The sequence below is a fragment of the Triticum dicoccoides genome, chromosome 1B (assembly GCF_002162155.2).
Source record: "Triticum dicoccoides isolate Atlit2015 ecotype Zavitan chromosome 1B, WEW_v2.0, whole genome shotgun sequence".
NCBI classification, from domain to species: Eukaryota; Viridiplantae; Streptophyta; class Magnoliopsida; order Poales; family Poaceae; genus Triticum; species Triticum dicoccoides.
Window position 1 is genome coordinate 162193976 of NC_041381.1, and position 16890 is coordinate 162210865.

Sequence of the window (16890 nt, forward strand, 5' to 3'; positions counted from 1 at the left end):
GCGTTTAGGGTAGCTTTTGGAGGGGCGTTCGAGCTCATGCTCTTCGGCCGCAAGGACTTCAGTCCATCTGTCGGCTAGCAGATCTTGATCAGCTCTAAGTTGTTGCTACTTTTTCTTGAGGCTGTTTGCCGTGGCCATAAGCCTGCGTTTAAAACGCTCTTGTTCGACGGGATCCTCAGGTACGACAAATTCGTCATCGTCGAGGCTTGCCTCGTCTCCGGAGAGAGGCATGTAATCCTCTACCTCTTCGTCTGCCGCTCTCTCATGAGGGCTGGCGTCTCCGTCCTCCTGTGTTGAATCTTGCTGGAGGGGGTTGTCTTCGGCACTATCTGGGGTGTTATTATCTCCGGTGCCGGAATCTCCATTCTTGCTGTGGCGGGATTTAGAGCGGCGCCGCTGACGATGGCGCTTGGGTTGTTTCTTGGAGGGGTCATCCTCTGCTGTTCCTTCGCCATTCCCATCCTTTGGGATATCCACCATGTATATGTCATATGATGAGGTGGCTTTCCAGTGCCCAGTAGGCGCTGGTTCTTGGTCGTCTCCGGCATCGTCGTCCATACCGTCGATGTCTTTGGAGTCGAAGTCTAGCATGTCGGTTAGATCGTTGACAGTGGCTACTAAGTGGGTGGTGGGTGGGCTTTGAATTTCTTCGTCGTCCGCATCCCAACCATCCTGACCGCAGTCCGGCCAGGGCTCTCCTGATAACGAGAGATACTTTAGCGAACTCAAGATGTCGCCGAAAGGTGAGTGTTGAAAGATGTCCGCAGCGGTGAACTCCATGATCGGCGCCCAATCGGATTAGATTGGAGGGGGCGCGGGAGGTTCGGAGTCCGGCGAGGAGTCCGGCGCCTCGGAGTCACAAGCTTCACGAGGGACAAGGTCAGTATTCGGCTGCATCGCCGTAGAGGTTGCAGCCCCCGAGGCGGTGTCCAGCCACCCGTCCTCGATCTGCGCAGCCGGCTCCGAATTGAGGGTCGGAGCGGACTCGTGTGCGGCCTCCAGGGCACCGTCCGGCTGCAGAGCTAAATCATGCCCATCGTGACAGTTCGGCACGCTCGGCTGTGGCTCGAATCCATCGAAGATCAAGTCTCCGCGGATGTCAGCCGTGAAGTTCAAACTTCCAAATCTGACCTGATGACCAGGGGCGTAGCTTTCGATCTGCTCCAGATGGCCAAGCGAATTGGCCCACAGTGCAAAGCCGCCGAATACGAAGATCTGTCCAGGGAGAAAGGTCTCACCCTGGACTGCGTCATTGTTGATGATCGAAGAAGCCATCGAGCCTATCAGTGACAACACAGGGGAACTCTCAATGAAAGCACCAATGTCGGTGTCAAAACCGGCGGATCTCGGGTAGGGGGTCCCGAACTGTGCGTCTAGGCGGATGGTAATAGGAGACAAGGGACACGATGTTTTACCCAAGTTCGGGCCCTCTTGATGGAGGTAAAACCCTACGTCCTACTTGATTGATATTGATGATGTGGGTATTACAAGAGTAGATCTACCACGAGATCAAGGAGGCTAAACCCTAGAAGCTAGCCTATGGTATGATTGTTGTTCGTCCTATGGACTAAAGCCATCCGGTTTATATAGACACCGGAGAGGGTTAGAGTTACACAGAGTCGGTTACAATGATAGGAGATCTACATATCCGTATCGCCAAGCTTGCCTTCCACGCCAAGGAATGTCCCATCCGGACACGGGACGAAGTCTTCAATCTTGTATCTTCATAGTCTTGGAGTCCGGCCGATGATGATAGTTCGGCTATCCGGACACCCCCTAGTCCAGGACTCCCTCACCCCCCAAAAAAACTCTCAAGAACCCACACACTATATCTCTCTAGGTTTGTATCTCTCTCACACAACTCCACGTAGGTGGTGTACGTATACAAGAAGATAATAGGTGCACCGTGCACGTACTCACGCTTCATGCCCAGCCACACCCGCGCTGGTACACGGTGGAGCTCATTTATTTACGAAATGCCAGCTCACATGCTAATTTGAACGGCTGTAGCGGTTGTTTACCTAGCGAGGTCGTGTACCATGCCTACACGAAACAAAGTTCGCCTTGACGCGTTGCCGCATTATTTTTAAATAGAGTTATAGCGCTCAATGGCACGTACACAGAATATAAAACGATTTTTATGGAGAAAAAGGTAGTCCACTCACTATATACAATGGAGCCTTGCGTGCCTGGTTTGTCGCTCTTCAGAGTATCTCACACAAGGCTGCGGCGGCCTCTCTCTCTCTCTCTCTCTCTCACCGTTGGTCACTGATCCGGCCGCATCCCGTCCGCCGGGGGAAAGGGAGTGCGGTGGCCTCTCTCTCTCTCTCACCGTTGGTCACTGATCCGGCCACATCCCGTCCGCCGGGGGAAAGGGAGGAAGTGCATCATTTCTCCGTTCAACAGCGCCGAGGCAGCACGTCCCGATCTGCGGTACACTCTGTTCTCTCTGACCAAGCTCCGGCGCGGCAGGGCCTACACCACCTGCTCGCAGATTCCGCCCGCCGCCGCTCACCTAGTTACATCCCGACGACCTCCAGGTATCCCCTCCGGCCTTGCTCCACTGCCCGTCTTCCCACGTCGCTGCATGTGGATCTTCCATAGATCTTTGCCCAAAACGTAGCTCGTCCAGCATACTTTCCATATTGCATTCTTGTCCTCACACCATTTTAGACAAACACAACTATGTTGTTATCTTCCCTTAGGGCAAGGAATATGCTTCTTTTTTGTCGTCGCATGTGTCATCAATTGTTATTGGCCAGTAATTGTTTCCTTTCTACCTCTTTTTTGCAAATAGGGCTATCCATTTCACCTCGTTGCTATTGCGACCTTTTGGTGAACTGCACAAATCACTTTTTTCTTAAGAGTGTTTTGTGCAGTTGTACTAAAATGTCACATGGGCAACATCTCTACATTTCAGTGCGACTGCACAAAGGGAGATTGGTTTTGCTCTATCCTCCTCATCCAACTCCGAGCCTAATCTTCTCCAACTAGTTAGTCTTAAGAGAGACTGCAAAGGTGACCGGCTTCTATTTATGTGTTTATTGTTTCATCAGCAGTCCTCCATTATCGTAATCACACTTAATATCTTTGGAACAGGGATGCTCAACTCTATTTTAGTGGAACTGCACAAAATGATCATAGTGTTGCATGCTCCAGACAGCTACTTTTTTTCCCAACATGCCTTGTTGATTTAGATAGAGCTGGGGGGACGTTGCTGCCAATGAAAGCATGGATCAATTTTAATGTAACACCTTCTCACAACTCTGTCTTCAGTTGTGATGTAATTATTAGCTCTGATCAGCTAATAATTGACATGCATTAGCAAGGAAGTTAGTTTTTATTGTTTCCGACAGAGCATCGATGGCAGGACACGCGAAACAGAAGCTGAAAGCTCACACCATTGTACAATTTCATGTCTCGCTGGAAAATTATTTGTATAGTACGTCAATTATGTAAACAAATGATGGAAGCTTTATAGCATTGCCAGAAGCCTCTTCATCATTCGGGTCCATGTGCCATGCACAAAATTATACTCCTTCGTTCCTAAATATTTGTCTTTTTACAAATTTCAAATGGGCATAATTTAGAGCATAGATTCACTCATTTTGCTTCGTATGTGTACTCCATCCGTTCCTAAATATTCTATTCGTATTTCTAGAGATTTCAACAAGGGACTACATACGGAGAAAAATGAGTGAATCTACACTCTAAATTATGTATATACATCTATATGTGCCAGTCCATTTGAAATCTCTAAAAAGACAAATATTTGAGTAGTCACTCGTTGAAATCTCTAGAAAGACAAATATACTCCGGAGTATATTTAAGAACCAAGGGGGTAGTGCACAACCGCATGGGAGACTCAGCCCGGTCGTTGCGCCGCATTAATAGTGAGTAATGAACAGTCAAATCGTAAGCCCCACCTTTCTCACTGTAAGTTGCTCTAAAGAAGCAACCATCAATACGCTCTTCTTTGAATCCGCTCATACTACTCCATCCGTCACTGTTTATATAGCGCGCTTCAGAAAAAAGAAAAAAGATCTGTGGGACCAAGGCGACTAGCGATCGGCCTGAAAAATAGCATTGGTAGTTATAGCACGGCATCTATTACTAGAGGGAATAATGCGTACACACATGCATGCAGTGCTTCCACCCCAGGTACACACATGCATGCACTTACTCCACTCCATAATAGTACAGAGTACATGGAGAGAAAATTGTGGACTTGATTGCGGTTACCACGCCCTAATTAATTGAGCATTAAACCAAACGCGTCTAAAGTCTCTCTGGTGGTGGAAATGTGTAACACCTCAAAAATTTAACCATGATTTGTTTGTTAAAAATTTGCCAGGAGATTAAAATTTTTACTTCCTGGATTTTTCTTTTGATTTCAGAACCCCTCTTATTCCTTTTAATATTGTGGAGTTTTACTCCAAGTGAAAAATTTCCAAAAATATTATTGGACTTGTACACTCTCTCAATAAAACAAGTCTTTATCAGTGGATTTATTTGCATAATTGTTTTCCTGAGCTTTATTCCTTTAAAATGTTTTTTCATAAGTTTTGGATCCTCTTTTGCACTGCAACTATTTGATAAATGCATTTAAAAATTTCACCAAATTTTGGGGATGTCATATGATGTCCCTAAATCACTTTTGTGCAAAAATATAATTTTGTCATTGGAGATTTAGAGCTCTACCCCATAGTTTTAGAACTAGTCCAGTTGGTACCTTTGCACTACAACCCCTTTAAATAATTCTTTAAAATTTTTACCAAGTATTTGGAGATGACAGTAGATGCATATAATTCGTTTTTATGCAAAAACCCATGAATGTTCTTTGCAAGATTTGAGCAAATCATCCTCTTTTGCTCTCTGGACATGATTGGCATTTTCTACCACAACCCTATTTTATTTTGCTCTAATGCCCATGATATTTATCCTGCTTATAAACCACCCTACAAAACCCTTAAGTCCAGGAGAGTGGCCCCATGGGAGTATTTTTGGTCCATAAAATGATAGCCTTTAGTTTCTGTCCAGATTTGGTTTTCCCAAAAACTTGTACTAACAAGTTTCTGGTCTTGACTAACTAACCTTGCCACCATCACCTACACCTAATGAGACACTGATATGGAGATTTTGGCCACCCCAAGAAATGCTAGATGCCCTTGGCATTTCATCGAGTAGGTTAGGAGCATGGCCAGTTTTGGCATACTTTTGGACTTGCATTATGTAGTTGCCCTAATGGCTTTACCAGCATGTCTATTGGCTCCCATATGATCTTTAGCCTAATCATGTTTACTTGTAGAGGCAACAGAGGGGCATAGAGTGCGCTGGCATTGCATCGAGCACCTGGCGTGCGTGCTCTGGGCGCGCCCAGAGCGCACGTTTTGCACGCGCGCGCACTGAGTCGCCGCGTCCCACTGCCGCCTCCCCGCGTTCGTTCTGGCCACTCCCCTCGCAAGGCCAGCACGCCCGACCCCTCCCTCGCCGCAGAGCCGCCCTGGCCCCCTCTTGGCACCCTACAGCATCGCCGTCAGGTCGGCCATGGCAGCAAGCAAGCGGCCGCAGCAGCCTCTGCCTTGGACGGCACTGCCCGAGTCACACGCGTGCGCCAGCTGCCCTCTGGAGCAGTCCGAGCTCATCCACAAGCTCGTCTGCAAGCGCTCGTCGCCGCCACCTCCCCTGCAGCAACAGAATGGCGGTTCGCCGACGGGCTTATCCATGGCAGCCGCGAAACCGACCCTGGCCGCCTATAAAAGGGACCCTCAAGCTCAACCGAGTCCTCAGGCAACCTCAATCCACTCCTCCAGAGCCCCCATGGCCAGCCATTGACGGCGGGAAGCCTTCTTCCTCGTCTCCGGCCGATTCGGCCGCCGCCACGTTTTGGTCCCACTCGTCGCAACCAGAGCCTCCCCCGTCCATATGGTGCCACTGTTCTACTCCCCTGAGCCTTGCGGAGCCGCCCAACGCCTCAAACTCGCTCAGGAACCACCGTAGCCCGAACCCCCAAATCTTCCCAAAGCCACCTCCGCTGCAGAGCTTGCCGCCGGCGACTCCCTTCGTCCCCGACAACTTGTCGACCACCGGGTGGACCGCCCTGGACTGGCGGATCCATCCCCGCCCTCAGAACCCCGCGGGGAAACGCCGTTCATCGACAGCGATCGCCGAAGTCCCGCCTCTGCTTGGGCAGAAGAAAAGGAGGGAGAGGCGACTGGTCAAAACTGACCAGTGGGGACCTTGGACCCACTGTCAGTGACCCACGCGCCAGTCCATGCTGGATAAGTGAAAGCATAAAGTCTCGAGTATGTTCCCCCCCCTCCCCGAACCGTTTTTCTTTTTTTAGTTTCTTTTATTTATTAAAAATATAATTTGACTGAAACTTTGACTGGCTATAACTTTTTAAATATAACTCCAAATGAGTTGATTCTTTTTCCTACCTTCCTCAAAATTTGTCTAGTTTATTTTCACATTTATTTGAAAAAATTCAAGACAACTTTTTTTACTGTTTTGAAACTATGGGTTAATTTGAATATTTTCAAAAATAGGATTTTGAAGAAGAAGAAAACTTTCAAAAGTTTTGGGATGCACCATGCCTCTCCACAACTTGAAGGCAAGCATTCTGAACCCTGGCATAATATTGTCGTGTGTTGTTTGATACGGTTACGACACCCCTTGTCTCGGAGTTTTCATTATTTTATGTGATGATATGAACCTACTCATAAGTACATATTGATGATTCCGTGCTATTGGAATTGATGCCTTGTGTTAGTAATCACCATCATATGCCTTTCATGCCTAACGGAAGAGATCTGGGAAAGCCTCTGTCTTGGGTAAAAATGAGCTTGTCTCCGGTCTTCGTCGAGACGGTTGTGTCCGGTATGGCATAGTAAGGCATGATGAGTGGTGATTCTGTTGGTTGAAATATATTTGTTATGCTAATAATACAGGGAACACTTAAATCTCCTGAGTCGGCTATAGATCGAATCTTGTTCCAGTAACCCCCATGCTTGTTTCGTACTACCACTTGTCCCTGCCATAGGTAGGGTACGGTTCAGTAAGTTGTCAACCACTTTCTAGCACACACTGTACAGAGAGGCCATGGTGGAAGACACCGGCTGCATCCGGTAGGCATGCCACCTGGTCCGGGGGCATGGGTGTTTTCGGTTGTAGCCGAGGGGGTAGCTCCCCTAGTTTGCGCATGTTATAAGATTTGTGATCCCATGCTAATCGAGGTTGTAGCCTCCCCACTTAGAGATTTGCTTAATGAGTGTCATGGGTGATTCCAGACAACGATAAGTCAGGCTGGTGTGTGCGATCAGGTGTGTTTTCAATTAAAAGACCGTAGACGGAATTAGTCCGGATGGACTAAAGGAATCCATTAATCATGGGTAAAGAGTACACCCTCTGCAGAGATTAAATCTATTTGAATAGCCGTGTCCATGGTTAAGGACTACAGTGTGGGATGGGTCGAGTGTCGGTCTTAGCGTTGGTCTTCGGAGGAAAAACTACTAAACCAAAGCATGGATCATGACTTCTGACTTATGATGATTATGATTATTATTATTTTGGACTAACCATTTACGTTATTTGAATTATTGTGTATCCCTGGGACGGTTCTACCTCCTGGATATTCACTGTGATTATTTTCTTATAAGACCTTTATGCGGTGTTGCTCAGACGCCCGACTGTGGCATACTTGTTATTCTACTTTATGAGCCCTTTATGTGGTGTCACACAGACACCCGACTGTGGCATGTTTGTTACTTATTTCACTTATATAAGCCCTTTATGTGGTGTTGCACAGACGCCCGACTGTGGCATGTTTTTTTACTTATTTCACTTATAAGCCCTTTATGTGGTGTCGCTCAGACGCCCGACTGAGGCATGCTGTATGATATTGTCCTTTCGAGGCGTCGCTTCAGACACCCGATCGGTGCATTCTATTTCTACTCCTTGATTGCATAGTCATGTTTTATATGAATAACTTGTTTATGTGCACCATGGGCTTTACTTTATGACTGACGTTGTGGTCATAGAATATTTCAGAGCATGAATATCATTTGTTATATTATACATGTGTTCATAATGTTTGCGAGTACATTCAAAGTACTCACTGGCTTGTCCCTGGCTATTGTCTTGGCCAGATTTCCTGCATGGAGAGGAGCTTTGCGACGATAGCCCCGGAACCTACGCACTGGTGATAACAGTCTCGCGAAGATAGGAGTTATCCAGGTCAGCTGTTCCTGTGGGAAATGGAGCCCCACAGACGCTGATGTACCACAAACCGCTTCCGCCATCAACCACTAGAAACCTTGTGTTGTACTCATAGGCCAGAATGGTCTTGTACTACATATTTTGTAATTTTCTTGGAATTTCTGTATTAAGTTTGTGCCTCATCAGCTAACAGTAATCCTGGGGCTGGTGAGCACAAGGGCCATTTTCTGGGAAACTAATATCTCGAAAATCCGGTCCTGACAAACTTGGTATCAGAGCCAGGCTGACCATTGGCTAATCCTATCTTTGCCAGGTCGAAAAACCTAGGTTAACCAACCCACCAGACCATAACCTAAACCCAGCCAAGCTTCTCGTGTAAGATAGCCACACAGTGACCCCGACCCCTTTTTGGCACTCGGTGCTCAACCTATCAACCTAGCCTGTCAATCACGCGCCAGTGACCGACACCTAATTTGTCTCATTCGCAAGCGTGCGAAGGAAGACTCCGTTCCCTTTTCTATAAACGGGCACGCTAGCCTCAACTCAGCATAACACAGCCTCCCCAAACCGAGCCATAATGCCTGGCCCCGCCATGCATAATGAAACCACGTCAAACAACCTTGGAGGTTTTGCGACCATGCTAGCAAACCTCACCCGCCGTGCCTTCGCATTAGAGGAGCCCCCAGAATATGTTGTGTACCAAGGGCCCATGAGCGGTGAGAACGGTCAATTCTGGGCCACTGTGCACATCTACGGTAGGGGTCTATCGCCAGAACACCCCTACAGGTTCACCGAATGGACAACTTCCTTTGAGCCACAAGCCATCCAACTAGCTGCTCGAGAGGCTATAGTTCAACTCCGGCACTTGTCGCCCAGAGTTAACTGTCGCTCGTTCTACTACTACCCCAGCCATGACGGGTATGGTAGGCCACCCCAGGTTGTCAACTGGGATCATGAGACGGATCCTGCATTGTTGCATCTGGTGCGCTATGTAGGCGCACTAGAGGAACTGTTCGATCAAATCACCCTTGATCTGATCGCAGCTCGTGGAGAGCTGGTCCGCCGAGCCCCGACAAGAGGAGAAGATGAGCCCGACACCGACAACTGTTTGGACACCCGATCGAGTCTTTGAGGTCTGCCCCAGCCATCGACCATAATACTTTGGTGTCCCCAGAAGTGCTTCGTCGCCTCTTGGGAACACGCTCTAGCGGGATTGTGGCCAACAATCCTCGGGATGGTCACCATCGCTACCCCGACCCGGTAGTCCCTCAACCCCCTCCAGCTAATCCCGACGGCGAAACCCGTGGAGAAGCCTCGACATCCACAAGGCAGGCCCACTTAGATATTAACGAGGTAGACTAAGTCACTCGAGTAGTACCGAGTCTCAGTATGCCCACACCCTGAAATTATGTAATCTTGGATCGCCTTAAATAATCGCAGCCTGCTTGTGTGCCTCTGTTTTAAATAGTAGCCTTGCATAAATATGTTAGCATGTGGTTGCATTTTTAATTTCGGGCACAGCTACCAAAACCACACTGATGACACCCACAGTAAAACACCACTTTTATGAGATATGTGTATATGTAGCATTGACCCCGACCCCTTGGAGCAGACTCGATAGACTAGTTACCCTTCACCACAGTAAATAACCCAGCCCCAATGCTATATAAAAGGCCACCCCGTGACCTTACCAAGTACCCCTCACCTTGAGCACCACTCGCACAACCATTTCCATTGTCATGCCGAGTCCTAGTATTTATCTGAGAACTCAAGATGCAACTCCTGGTAGCTTTGTTACAATTTTGTGGGACTTTACCTGCAGTACCATGAGTGATATCCACCCACCCCAGTACGAGTTGGTCAAATCGAGGATCACCCCATCCACCTCGAAATATTGGGCAGTGGTGCACGTCCCTCCTGCAAACCCAATCCAAGACCCCACGGAAGCCTCCTTCGTGGGGAAATCTATGCCGACTCTGCATATGGCCATAGAAGCCGCTGCGTACGAAGTTCTTACTCGCCTTCAATTCACGGTACCGTATGCTAGCGAACGAGGGTATTATTACTTCCCGAGTCGGGCAGCACCCGGAGAAGTAGCATCTTTTCCCAGTGGACGAATCGAGAGAGATCCAGTACTGGACAACCTTGCCCAGTATGTCATCGCTCAAGAGTGTTTGACCCAGGGAGTAATGGGTTATCTCCAGAGCCTCGCCGATTTAAATCCTCAGATCGCCATCGGTAGACCACTGAGACCCGACCAAGAGAGGCACATTCATCGACTAGTCAACCCGCTTCCCCCTATAGAAGAAGAGAGTGCCCCAATCCCGGAGACATTTTCTCAGGACCCTGTCCAATTACCATTGTCGTTGTAGATGTCATTGCCATGTTTATTGTCCCTGCATTTATTTATGTGTTGCAACTTATGTGTGGTATCCTAAATTTGTGCGACGAATTGAATCTTTAGTTTCAATCAATGTGAGTGGTTTTTACTATGGTAAAATTTTATTAACTGTTTTCACTCTCGGTAAATCCTGAAGTGAGATTTTTCCCTGAGTTGTTGCAGCATATATTTCTTCACGACATAGAATTTTTCTTTTTTTATTATTCATGCAGCACCATAACAGCAGACTCACAACCTCAACCACTCGACAGTGTGAATCCACGTGCACATTTTTTGCACCAAGCAAATCACCTCCCTAAACACCCCACAGTCTCAGAGGGAGAGATTTGTGAGTAATTACTTGGGTACAAGTTACCTCCGGCACCCTGACAGCATTTAGCACCTGACACCACACCTAATCCTCGTGATCACCGCCACCGCGGAGAGCTAACACTCGAGCGGCAGCATCATGACGATCATCGAGGATCATCACGCACAGGAGCACGGAGAACCCCAGCAATGCCGCCAACCCTCGGCACATCAAGATCACATACCAGTCCGGCATCACCTCCGCCATTAGAGCCTCATCTCGAGCTCCTGCAAACAGAAATGAAGGAGAAGGAAGGAGAAGGAGAAGCGAGGCCAGGTGTGAGGAATAAGAAAGCAGCACCTCGGTCGTTTCATAGCTCGAGATCGGTGTACGGTGGGCGAAGTCCACCAGCGCCGCTCGTCGCTCGATCGCTGGTGTTCGCAGGAGAATCCATGAGCAGTGCCGATAGCGCATTGGCCCGCGAGGTAAGTGCACGCTACGCCGACAGCTAGCACACCGCGCACTACCGCGGTACGGCCTAGATGCCCTACGAGCTAGACGTCGCCAGTGGAGAAAGCGCGGGAAAGCGCACGGGAGAGAGGAAGAAGAGAGAGCCAAAGGTAGAGGAAGAGACCGACAGTGGACCCTGGCTCCACCTGTCAGCCACAGAGAGCACTGTGCTCTCGGGTACGACCAGCGTATTTTCAGTAATTTAGAAGTTTATTCTAAATTTACTGTAACCAATAGTAGAAATCTACCGTAAAAAAATTTCCACGCAACGCCAGCATGCCACACTGTGGTTTTGCACCACTTATTGCCCACTCACTGTAGCTACGTTTTAATTACATGAGTAAGATGGTTATTTTTGTGATGGTAGGAGTAATTTTTTTTTCAATACAACCCTTAGCAAATCTCGAGGACGAGATTTTTTCTTAACGGGGGTAGTATTGTAACACCCCAAAAATTTAACCATGATTTGTTTGTTAAAAATTTGCCAGGAGATTAAGATTTTTACTTCCTGGATTTTTCTTTTGATTTCAGAACCCCTCTTATTCCTTTTAATATTGTGGAGTTTTTCTCCAAGTGAAAACTTTCCAAAAATATTATTGGACTTGTAACTCTCTCAATAAAACAAGTCTTTATCAGTGGATTTATTTGCATAATTGTTTTCCTGAGATTTATTCTTTTAAAATGATTTTTCATAAGTTTTGGAGCCTCTTTTGCACTACAACTATTTGATAAATGCATTTAAAAGTTTCACCAAATTTTGGGGATATCATATTATGTCCCTAAATCACTTTTGTGCAAAAATATATTTTTTTCATTGGAGATTTAGAGCTCTACCCCATAGTTTCAGAACTAGTCCAGTTGGTACCTTTGCACTGCAACCCCTTTAAATAATTCTTTAAAAAACTTACCAAGTATTTGGAGATGACAGTAGATGCATATAATTCATTTTTATGCAAAAACCCATGAATGTTCTTTGCAAGATTTGAGCAAATCATCCTCTTTTGCTCTCTGGACTAGATTGGCATTTTCTACTTCAACCCCATTTTATTTTGCTCTAATGCCCATGATCTTTCTCCTGCTTATAAACCACCCTACAAAACCCTTAAGTCCAGGAGAGTGGCCCCATGGGAGTATTTTTGGTCCATCAAATGATAGCCTTTAGTTTCTGTCCAGATTTGGTTTTCCCAAAAACTTGTACTAACAAGTTTCTGGTCTTGACTAACTAACCTTGCCACCATCACCCACACCTAGTGAGACACTGATCTGGAGATTTTGGCCACCCCAAGAAATGCCTAGATGCCCTTGGCATTTCATCGAGCAGGTTAGGAGCATGGCCAGTTTTGGCATACTTTTGGACTTGCATTATGTAGTTGCCGTAATGGCCTTACCAGCATGTCTATTGGCTCCCATATGATCTTTAGCCTAATCCTCTTTAGTTGTAGAGGCAACAAGGGGCATAGAGCGTGCTGGCATTGCGTCAAGCACCTGGCGTGCGTGCTCTGGGCGCGCCCAAAGCGCACGTTTTGCACGCGCACACACTGAGTCGCCGCATCCCACTGCCGCCTCCCCGCGCTCGTTCTGGCCACTCCCCTCGCACGGCCAGCACGCCCGACCCCTCCCTCGCCGCAGAGCCGCCCTGGCCCCCTTCTGGCACCCTACAGCGCCGCCGTCAGGTCGGCCATGGCAGCAAGCGGGCAGCCGCAGCAGCCTCTGCCTTGGACGGCACCGCCCGAGCCATACGCGTGTGCCAGCTGCCCTCTGGAGCAGTCCAAGCTCATCCACAAGCTCGTCTGCAAGCGCTCGTCGCCGCCACGTCCCCCTACAGCAATAGAATGGCGGTTCACCGTCGGGCTTATCCATGGCAGCCGCGAAACCGCCCCTAGCTGCCTATAAAAGGGACCCTCGAACTCAACCGAGTCCTCAGGCAACCTCAATCCACTCCTCCAGAGCCCCCATGGCCAGCCATCAACGGCGGGAAGCCTTCTTCCTCATCTCCGGCCGATTCGGCCACCGCCACGTTCTGGTCCCGCTCGTCACAACCAGAGCCTCCCCTGTCCATCTGGTGCCACCGTTCTACTCCCCTGAGCCTTGCGGAGCCGCCCAACGCCTCAAACTCGCTCGAGAACCACCGTAGCCCGAACCCCCAAATCTTCCCGAAGCCACCTCCCCCGTAGAGCTCGCCGCCGGCGACTCCCTTTGTCCTTGCCAGATTGTCGACCACCGGGAGGACCGCTCTGGCTGGCGGATCCATCCCCACCCTCAGAACCCCGCGGGGAAACACCGTTCGTCTATGGCGATCACCGGAGTCCCGCATCCGCTTGGGCAGAGGAAAAGGAGGGAGAGGCGACTGGTCAAACCCGACCAGTGGGGCCCTTGGACCCACTGTCAGTGACCCACGCGCCAGTCCACGCTGGATAAGTGAAAGTGTAAAGTCTCGAGTACGTTCCCCCCCTCCCGAACCATTTTTCTTTTTTTAGTTTCTTTTATTTATTAAAAACACAATTTGATTGAAACTTTGACTGGCTATAACTTTTTTAATATAACTCCAAATAAGTTGATTCTTTTTCCTACCTTCCTCAAATTTTGTCTAGTTTATTTTCATATTTATTTGAAAACATTTCAGACAACTTTTTTGTACCGTTTTGAAACTATGGGTTAACTTGAATATTTTCAAAAATACAATTTTGAAGAAGCAGAAATCTTTCAAAACTTTTGGGATGCACCATGCCTCATCTTGAAGGCAAGCATTCTGAACCCTGGCATAATATTGTCGTGTGTTGTTTGATACGATTACAACACCCCTTGTCTCAGAGGTTTCATTATTTTATGTGATGATATGAACCTACTCATAAGTACATATTGATGATTCTGTGCTATTGGAATTGATGCGCTGTGTTAGTAATCACCATCATATGCCTTTCATGCCTATCGGAAGAAATCTGGGAAAGCCTCTGTCTTGGGTAAACATGAGCTTGTCTCCGGTCTTCATCGAGACGGTTGTGTCCGGTATGGCATAGTAAGGCATGATGAGTGGTGATTCTGTTGGTTGAAATATATTTGTTATGCTAATCATACATGGAACAATTAAACCTCCTGAGTCGGCCATAGATCGAGTCTTGTTCCAATAACCCCCATACTTGTTTCGTACTACCACTTGTCCGTGCCATAGGTAGGGTACGGTTCAGTAAGTTGTCAACCCCTTTCTAGCACACACCGTACAGAGAGGCCATGGTGGAAGATACCGGCTGCATCCGGTAGGCATGCCACCTAGTCCGGGGGCATGGGTGTTTTCGGTTGTAGCCGAGGGGGTAGCTCCCCTAGTTTGTGCGCGTTATAAATTTTGTGATCCCATGCTAATCGAGGTTGTAGCCTCCCCACTTAGAGTTTTGCTTAACGAGTGTCGTGGGTGATTCCAGACACCGATAAGTCAGGCTGGTGTGTGCGGTCAGGTGTGTTTTCAATTAAAAGACCGTAGACGGAATTAGTCCTGATGGACTAAAGGAATCCGTTACTCGTGGGTAAAGAGTACACCCTCTGCAGAGATTAAATCTATTCGAATAGCCGTGTCCATGGTTAAGGGCTATAGTCTGGGATGGGTCGTGTGTCGGTCTTAGTGTCGGTCTTCGGAGGAAAAAGTACTAAACCAAAGCATGGATCATGACTTGTGACTTATGATGATTATGATTATGATTATTTTGGACTAACCATTTACGTTATTTGAATTATTGAGTATCCCTGGGACGGTTCTACCTCCTGGATATTCACTGCGATTATTTTCTTATAAGCCCTTTATGCGGTGTCGCTCAGACGCCTGACTATGGCATACTTGTTATTCTACTTTATGAGCCCTTTATGTGGTGTCGCACAGACGCCCGACTGTGGCATGTTTGTTACTTATATATTTCACTTATAAGCTCTTTATGTGGTGTCACACAAACGCCCGACTGTGGCTTGTTTGTTACTTATTTCACTTATAAGCCCTTTATGTGGTGTCGCTCAGACGCCCGACTGAGGCATGCTGTATGATATTGTCCTTTCGAGGCGTCGCTTCAGACACCCGATCGGTGCATTCTATTTCTACTCTCTAATTGCATAGTCATGTTTTATATGAATAACTTGTTTACGTGCACCATGGACTTTACTTTATGACTAACGTTGTGGTCATAGAATATTTCAAAGCATGAATATCATTTGTTATATTATACCTGTGTTCATAATGTTTGCGAGTACATTAAAAGTACTCACTGGCTTGTCCCTGGCTATTATCTTGGCCAGATTTCCTGCATGGAGAGGAGCGTTGCGATGATAGCCCCGGAACCTACGCACTGGTGATAACAGTCTCGCGAAGATAGGAATTATCCAGGTCAGCTATTCCTGTGGGAAATGGAGCCCCACAGACGCTGATGGACCACAAACCGCTTCCGCCATCAACCACTAGAAACCTTGTGTTCTACTCATAGGCCGGAATGGTCTTGTACTAAATATTTTGTAATTTGCTTGGAATTTCTATATTAAGTTTGTGCCTCAATAACAGTAATCCTGGGGCTTGTGAGCACAAGGGCCATTTTCTGGGAAATTAATATCCCAAAAATCCGGTCCTGACAAAATGCATTGAGAGAAATGCATCATAATGAAGCGCGCCCTGTAAACTGTGACGGAGGGAGGAGTAGTATGAAGGTTCAAAACCAAGTACGCGTATGGCCAGTCGGTCAACGCACCTCCTCTTGGCATATCACTGACATGTGGGACATGAGTGTGAGCAAACCAATCTCAATTGACGGCAAAGAGCCAACCCGCCGTTCCTTGAGAGAGACGAGGAGCGAGAACACACAGACGGGATCGCATGGAGGCCAAGATATATTCGAGCATGGTTGGTTGATCGATATCATTCATTACATGTTGGGCTGCCGTTTTCCGCCCTTCTCCAGAATAAACATGTACTTTATCAAAGATAAAAAATAAGAGTACAGACGCTCCACCATGCGGTTCTAGTAGTAGTACTACTCGTACTACTGCGCTTGGCTCTTCGCATCTTCGTGAAGTCGAACAATGATGGTACTCCGCATGTTGGGTACTACAGTGTATGCCTCTGACAATCTGACACCGAATGGACTGATGCATGTCCACCGAGGGTAGGTTGCATTAGTCAAAAGGCATACGCGAGCTTAACCTTGTCCTGCAAGCTTCTCCTCGTTCTGCGAGTTGACGGGACACACCAAAAAGTAGTGCTAGTCCATACCCCGTCTTTTCTGGTTAATATGGCTTAATCTTTTTTCGGGTAAATGAGAGAGCTTTATTCATATATAAGCATTCTTAGGATGATCAGCCAAGACACTGGTCACTAGGAAGTGAGGTACCCCGCAAAAAAAGAAGTAGGAAGCGAGTTGTTTCATCAAGCCAGCTCTCGGCCACATTCAAAGTGCAGCAAGCACGGTTCGCACGAAGATGCGCCGCAAGGTTTGCTGACCTATTT